We start from the raw sequence: 8619 nt of genomic DNA, 5'->3' as shown, positions 1-8619 counted from the left end.
GGGTTTGAACCGCCAGCCTTCTGGTTAGCAGTCAAGTGCTTCATGCACTATGCCACCAGAGCTCCTTCAAAGGAAGCATAAAGTGTTATTTACATCATATTTACATAAGTTATTATAAGTAATCTAGAGATGATGTAAAGTATACAGGAGGATGTGTGCAGGTTATATGCAAATACAGTACCCACAGATTTGTATCCACAGAGGTTTTGGAACTAGTGTCCCATGGATACCAAGGCACAACTTTATCATTAGAACCTACTTACTTCTTATGCTAAACATCAGGAATTGGAATTCTTGAACATGAGACTCTCATTTTTTGCAGCTGTAATCTAAACCACTATGGTGGTTAAGCTTGTGTGTCAACTTAGCTGGCCCTGGTTGAGTGGCTGGGCAGCTGGTGATAGTTATTCTCCATGAGGGGATTGGCAATCAATTCCATGGTGGAATCTACCACAACCAGCTTAGGCATGTGGTCTACTTCCCATATATAAGAAACAGCTTTGGGGATGGTCTCTAACTTACGGCACACTTGAACCCTGCATGTAGCCATGTTGTTGTTCAGCAGCCTGCCATGCGCTGTCGACCTTGGGACTTTCAATGGACTTGAATTAATGGCCTGCTGTATGGTTTGGTAACATTGAGACTGGGCCATTTTATTTGTCGACTTGGGCTTGTTAGCCTCAGCAGCCAGTAGCTGCCTGAAAGAAAAGATGTCTCTAACCTCAGGGGGCCAGGAGCAAGAGGCAGAGCTGAAGCCCAAGGTCGAGGGGCTTTCACTCAGCCCTGAGAGCCTGGCACTTTGAACTCAGACTTCTAGCTTCCTGAACTGTAAGAGAATAACTCTTGTTTGTTAAGGCCATTCCATTTGTGGTATATTCCTGTCACAGTGACACTAGGTAACCAGAAAAACCACATTGAACTATTTGCTTCTTGCCTTCATATGACTGCACAGTAGGGATTATTTTTCTTACTAAATTTTCCTGTATTTGTTTTCTCACTAAAATTTCCCTTATTTTTATTATTTTTTTTCTTAAATTTTCCTTAATTTCTTCTCACTAAAATCTACTATGAAACATTTCCTCTGGAACAAAAACTTTTTCCAAAATTTACAATGACTAAAATCAATGGTTTGAAATGAGACAATAATTCCTAAATTATTCTCTGGGATATTTTAAGGATTATTCTTAAGGAATTATTTTAAGGGATTATTATTACATCTGGTCTACATAACACTATGTTATTATAAGATATTTAGAAGTAATTGAGAAAATGATTAGAAGACCAACCCAAACCAAGAAAAAAAAATTCTGCCTGTTGAATAAAACAGCCACACATATTTCAGACATGTCCCTGCATCCACCAACATGAGCCTAATACAAAAGGTTGGTGTAATTTGACCACATATTAGGTTGTTAGCTTCAAAGTCAAATCACCCCACATCAACCTCAGAGTCAGTCCTGGAGCCCATCTGCAAGGTCAGCCTAATTGCCCTTGGCCTAGTCCAGGCTGGCTTTCTCTCTGCAAAGTAGCACTCAAGTGCTCTGAGATGGGGAATGTCTTCAAACAGTTTCTTTTTGAATGGGTATAAAGTGTCTATTGAAACCCTCACAGCCTGGTATTGGGGTTGACCTCACCAATCTGCCTGCATTCCCCAGAGGTGTTGACAGGTCCTGGAGCTGAGGAAATGCCATCCAGTAATGTCATGGAAATAAAAAGTGTGAAATTTGCAGGATACATGTGGACCCCATTGTTCTTACCTGAGCTGATTAGTGTTTTTCCTCCTGAGAGCACAAAAGAGTTACTGAGAGTGAAAAAGAAATCCCTTCCAATGAGGGGAAACCTAAGGCGCCTCCCAGAAGACCCTTCATGGCAGGCCTCATTTCGTTCCAAACGACTTCAACAATGGCCTAGTTAAAGGAGGTCACAGGCATTTACTTTTCTTCCCATCTGTTTCAACCTGTTTTACAGAGAAAGAGAGAAAATGCCAATTCTCTCCTCATTCTGGAGGTCTCAATGCATTCATTGTGTAGGGTTTTTTTGTTTTTTGTTTTTTTTTAATGGAGGGTAGCTCTTTAAAACAACAAAAGAAAATGTCATTACAAAAGACTTAAGCTTTATCCACAGATAGACTGACTTCTTATGTTGTTGTTGTTGTTGTTGTTATGTGCCGTCGAGTCGGCCCCGACTCATAGCGACCCCTCCTTGGGTTTCCGAGGCAGTATCACTACGGAAGTAGGATTGCCCAACCTTCCTTCCGAGGAGTGGCTGGTGGGTTTGAACCACCAGCCGTCTGGTTAGCAGGCAAGTGTCTTAGCCACTATGCTACCAGAGCTGTTAGCTATGTTTAACTACACTTACCCAGCCCTGTCATTTCTTACAAGTGACATTTTCTCAAACCAGAATAGTGATGGGTGTTTATGGCCTAAACCATCCTTCAATATTGTCCACCTCTAAAAATATTGCAACACTACTTACATAGATGATTCTACAGGGAAGAGAAGATAAAATTGTAGCTTACAAATGCAATTACTTAATTATTAGGCCACTTGTCCTCCACTTGTTTGTCAGTTTGTCATACTGTGGTAGCGTACGTGTTGCTGTGAGGCTAGAGGCTATGCTACCTGTATTTCAAATACCAGCAGGTTCACCCATGACAGACAGCTTTCAGTGGAACTTCCAGACTAAGGCAGAAAGACGAAGCCATCCACTTCTGAAAAAATTGAACACTGAAAACCTTATGAACAGCAGTGAAACACTGTCTTAGATATTATTATGTTAACGTAGTTTAAAAAAAAAACACTGCCACTGAGTTGCTTCTGACTTATAGCGACCCTATAGGAAAGCTTAGACCTACCCCATAGGGTTTCCAATGCTGTAAATCTTCACAGAAGAAGACTGCCTCACCTTTCTCCCACAGAGCGGTTGGTGGATTCAAACCACTGACCTTTTGGTTAGCAGCTGAATGCTTTAAACACTGTGCCACCAGAACTCCTGAAATGTAGGAAAAGTAAATAATCCAAAAGAGTAGATGATCCAAAAGCTATGTATATTTGTGTGTGTATGTATTTGTAAGAAGCTCTGGTAGCATAGTGCCTACGGCATTTGACTGCTAACCAGAAGGCTCTAGGTTCAGACCCACCAGCCATTCCTCAGAAGGAAGCTTTGGCAATCTACTTCTGTAGTGAAACCACCTCAGAAACCCAAGGAGGGGTTACTATGAGTCGGATCTGACTCGACAGCAGTGAGTTTGGTTTGTTTTTGGTTTTATGTATTTGTAATTAACCTCAATTAATGTGTATACATTTTATTCAATAAATGTTAATTTAATGTGCATTTTATTTAGCCAGACATTGTGCTAGGTGCTAAAGGCACACAGAAATGAAGAAGGAATAAGTATCTTCAAAAGTTTCACCTTTAGGTAAAGAAAACAGATAAGATTCTATAAAGTAAATAGAATGTTAAAGAAAATAAGCATTTATTTATGTCCTAGAATTACCAGAACGGACACAGGACTAGTTGCCAAGAGACATTTTAGGATAACCCACCTTGCTAAATTTCCCAGTACATATATGGTCTGCTCTTCCTCAGGAAAGTTCAGAAATCTAATTTTGTCAGCATACTGGGCAAAGATCGGTCTCTGGGACATTAACTTATATTAACAAAGCCCACCAATAAAAATAAATAAATAAATAAACTCACTGCCATTCAGTCAATTTCTACTCATAGCTACCCTCTTTGAGTTTCCAAGGCTGTAAATCTTTGTGGAATTAGATTGTCCAGTCTTGCTTCCATGCAGTGGCTAATGGGTTTGAACTGCTAGCCTTCTGGTTAGCAGTCAAATGCCTTACAATAGTGATGTATTATCTAGATTTCTAATTAACTAGTTACAATGAAATTTAGCATTTTAAAATTTTGTGTGTATGTTATTTGTGAAAGTTCACAGAGTTAATTGGTTTTCCATTCAACAATTCATACACATTTTGTTTTGTGGCATTCATTGTAATCCCCACAATTTAACAGCATTCTTCCTACTTCCTCCCTATGTTTACCATTTCCCTTCATCAGTCTATCCTGTCCCTTTCTGCCTTCTTAGCTTTATCTCTGGGCAAGTGCTGCCCTTTTGATTTCATATAGTAGACTGTTGAAATTTAACATTGTGTCATGTTTCATGAATTACAGTGCTTGAGTTGACACAGCCAGCTCATTCTGCCTCTGAAGATAGATCTACCAACATATTATCAGCACCAGCTAAACATAGAACAGTGTTTGGAGACTAAGAATTTTTAAAATTAGAGGCATTATTTGAAAGCAACTCATGTTTGATGACTTCAGGCTATGACAAGATGGGGCACTCATCTCCACACTAGAGATGTGAAGCGTTAAGAGCATAGCCTCCCTACCCTCAGCCGATGGAAGGAAATGATTGTTGTGCTGACAAACTTCCTTCCTAATTAATTCCTCTTTTTTTAAGTTTTAATATATTTCATTTTAATATATGCATATAACTTTCTGATTGAAGACAAATTAAAAGCTAAATAAAATTACCCATAATAACCTCCTAAATTATGGAATGTATTTTCCCCCAATCTTTAGTAGGTTTGTAAAGAGAGACAATCAGATATATATTGATGCATGTATGCATATCCCCACACACATACATATGTACCCCTTACTAAGCTGGGAACTCTTCAATGCCTTAAGACTGTATACTGTCATAACCAAAGATATTTCAATTCAGCATCCAAAAAAATTGAAAAGTAACTTAATTATGTGCAATGGTCTATTGCCCCCCCCCCAAAAAAAAAGAAAGAAAGAAAAAGAATGTATTTAGCATCAACTCTTGAAAATCTTTTACCTCATTTAGCTCATTCTCACTTGTGTTAGACTGGGCTCTCTAGAGAAACAAAACCAGTTAAGCTTACATATATGTATATATAGAGAAATTTATCTTAGGAAAATGGCTCACACACTTATAGAAGCTGGCAAGTCCAAAGTTCCTGGATCAAACATCAAGCTGGAGGTTTTTCCACATCAAGCTGGAGGCTTTTCCCAACTCTTGCAGCCACAGGGGCTGAGGAGCTCAAGGCTGGCAGGCAGTACACTGGCTGTTGACTCCAACGAATGACGAATCCAAGATCTCCAGGCCAAATGGTGAGTTGTTCACTCATGGACAGTTGTAGGCAGCACAACAGAATTCCGATCCACAGAAGAATGTCTCTTTTCCCAGGATGTCCATAGATATACTGGAAGCAGGCCACAACCCTAAGGAAACTCCCTTTCAACAGACTGCCTGCTCAAAACATAATCATCTGATCCCATCATGGGAATAACCACATCACAACAGCTTAAACCATACAGAATTGTGGGCCAGCCAAGTTAACACACAGCTCCAACCATCACAGTCCACCCCTTGTCAACTTGGCCGTTGTACACATCTTCTTAACCATATATAATCTCTAAATAAGGACAATTACAGAGTCATATTTGTGCCTAACATGATACGTTAACACACATACAACCAAAATGCATTAACCTTATGTACATTTCACAGTTCATAACAGAAGGAAACAAAAATATTTGATGCACATATACAATGAAGAAATATAACAATCACAGTCCTCGTTTCTGCAGCTGGTCACGTGGTCGTAGCTGATATTCAGAACTACCTTCTTCCACCACCCATTCTGTATTTCCCTTGCCCTCAGCAAGCACCTCAGCTGGTCGTGGTTCTTTGCCTGGTGGTGTGACCCAAATCTTCATTCCTGAAGGGTCTGGGCCGTTAGCAGTCATATCAGAATTGGGTTGCTGTAATTTTCCATTGACTTTAATCACAGGGCATGGTAGTACTAAGAGACGTCCTAAAGAATCTCCTGTATTCCAGACATATTCTTCTGTACCTCCATTATGTAAAGCCAATCCAATTTCCCCTTGGTAAAGGATCTATCACACTAGATATTACAGTAATGCCCTTCTTTGTCTGTTGATCCAGAGGTATAGGAAGCCAAAATGGCTGGGTGCCATTCTTAATTTCCAGTTCAATTCAATCAGTATTGTGTCTCCAGGTGTGAGTGTTCCTCCCTTTGGAACTAAGATCTCCAGACCTGCAGAGCATAGGGTAGCAGGGACAGGAAGCAAAAATTTTTTGAGTGGGTCACTAGGGGTAATAGTGAGTGGTACCACTCCTGTTTTCACCCCTTGGTTCCTGGACCCATGAATCCTGGCTATTGGAGAAACAGAACCATATATTGGACGCTGGTTTAGAGTATATACAGCCTCCTGGAGGACATTGCCCCAACCCTTCAAGGTATTGCCACATAGCTGGTGCTATATTTGTGTTTTTAAGAGGCCATTCCATCATTCTATCAAGCCAGCTGCTTCAGGATGATGGGGAACATGGTTAAGACCAGTGAATTCCATGAGCATAAGCCCATTGCTGCACTTCATTTGCTGTGAAATGAGTCCCTTGATCCGAAGCAATGCTGTATGGGATATCATGATGGTGGATAAGGCATTCTGTAAGTCCACGGATGGTAGTTTTAGCAGGAGCATTGCGTTCAGGAAGGCAAATCCATATCTAGAATAAGTATCTATTCCAGTAAAAACGCTGTCCTTTCCATGATGGAAGTGGTCCAATGTAATCAACTTGCCACCAGGTTGCTGGCTGATCACCCCGAGGAATTATTCCATATCATAGACTCAGTGTTGGTCTCTGCTATTGGCAGATTGGGCACTCAGCAATGGCAGTAGCCAAATCAGCCTTGGTAAGTGGGAGTCCATGTTGCTGAGTCCATGCATAACCTCCATCCCTGCCACCATGGCCACTTTGTTCATGAGCCCATTGAGCAATGACAGGAGTGGCTGGAGAAAAAGGACGGCTGGTTTCCACTGAACGTGTCATCCTATCTACCTGATTGTTAAAGTCCTCCTCTGCCAAGATCACCTTTTGGTGGGCATTCACATGAGACACAAATACCTTTACTCCTTCGGCCCATTCAGAGAGATCTATCCACATACCTCTTCCCCATACATCCTTATCACCAATTTTCCAATCATGCTCCTTCCAAGTCCCAGACCATCCAGCTAGGCCATTAGCCACAGCCCATGAATCCGTATATAATCGCACATCTGGCCATTTCTTATTCCATGCAAAGTGAACAGCCATATGCTCGGCTCAAAGTTCTGCCCATTGGGAGGATTTCCCTTCACCACTGTCCTTTAAGGAAGTCCCAGAAAAGGGCTGCGGTGCCACTGCTGTCCACTTTCGAGTGGTGCCTACATATCACACAGAACCATCTGTAAACAAGGCACGAGTTTTCTCTTCCTCAGTCAACCGATAATAAGGAACTCCCCATGAGGTCATAGGTGCAGAGTGGGGCAGGGAAGGTAATGTGACTGGAGTGGAGACCATAGGCATTTGGGCCACTTCCTCACGCAACTTACTTGTGCCTTCAGGTCCTGCTCGAGCCCAATCTCTGATATACCACTTCCATTTAATGATGGAATGTTGCTGTGCATGTCCAACTTTATGACTCTGTGGGTCAGACAACACCCAGTTCATGATGGGCAGCTCAGGCCTCATGGTCACTTGGTGGCCCATGGTTAGGTGTTCAGTCTCTACTAAAGCCCAGTAACAAGCCAAGAGCTGTTTCTTAAAAGGAGAAAAGTTATCTGCAGAGGATGGCAGGGCTTTGCTCCAAAACCCCAAGGGTCTGCATTGCAATTCACCAATAGGGACCTACTGAAGACTCCAAAAAACATCTCTATCTACTACAGACACTTCAAGCACCATTGGATCAGGCGGATCATATGGCCCAAGTGGCAGAGCAGCCTCCATCGTAGCCTGAACCTGTTGCAGAGCCTTCTGTTGTTCTGGGCCCCACACAAAACTAGCAGCTTTCCGAGTCACTTGATAAATAGGCTGCAGCAACACACCCAAATGAAGGATATGTTGCCTCCAAAATCCAAAAAGGCCCACCAGACATTGTACCTCCTTTTTAGTTGTGGGGGAAGCCAGACACAATAACTTATCCTTCACTTTAGCAGGAATATCTTGACATGCCCCACACCATTTGACCCCTGGAAATTTCACTGAGGTGGAAGGTGCCTGAATTTTTGTTGGGTTCATTTCCCAACCTCTAGTACGCATATGTCTCACCAATAAGTCTAGAGTTATCGATACTTCTTCTTTACTGGGTCCAATCAGCATAATGTCATCAATATAATGGACCAGTGTGATGTCTTGTGGAAGCAAAAGGCAATCAAGATCCCTACAGACTAAATTATGACATAGTGCCAGGAAGCTGACATACCGCTGAGGAAGGACTGTAAAGGTTTACTGTTGGCCTTGCCAGCTGAAGGCAAACTGCTTCTGATGGTCTTTTGAAATTGGTATCTAGAAAAAGACATTGGCCAGATCAGTAACTGCATAGCAAGTACCAGGAGATGTACTAATTTGCTCAAGCAATGAAACTACATCAGGAACAGGAGCTGCAATTGAAGCTACCACCTGATTAAGTTTATGATAATCTACTGTCATTCTCCAAGATCCATCTGTTTTTTGCACAGGCCAAATAGGTGAATTAAATGGGGATGTGGTGGGAATCACCACCCCTGCATCTT

At 41.7% G+C, this 8619-nt stretch overlaps 1 pseudogene; it reads right to left on the bottom strand.

Moving 5' to 3' along the window:
* Positions 1–5610: 5610 nt before the first annotated feature.
* Positions 5611–8619, bottom strand: part of LOC103204046 — a 4398-nt pseudogene continuing 1389 nt past the window's right edge.

This window comes from Orycteropus afer, unplaced genomic scaffold (assembly GCF_000298275.1).
Source record: "Orycteropus afer afer isolate SDZICR_OR568_19922 unplaced genomic scaffold, OryAfe1.0 scaffold00240, whole genome shotgun sequence".
In the NCBI taxonomy this organism is placed as follows: domain Eukaryota; kingdom Metazoa; phylum Chordata; class Mammalia; order Tubulidentata; family Orycteropodidae; genus Orycteropus; species Orycteropus afer.
Note: the sequence above shows the minus strand (reverse complement) of the source record. Positions and strands in the feature narration are given on the sequence as shown.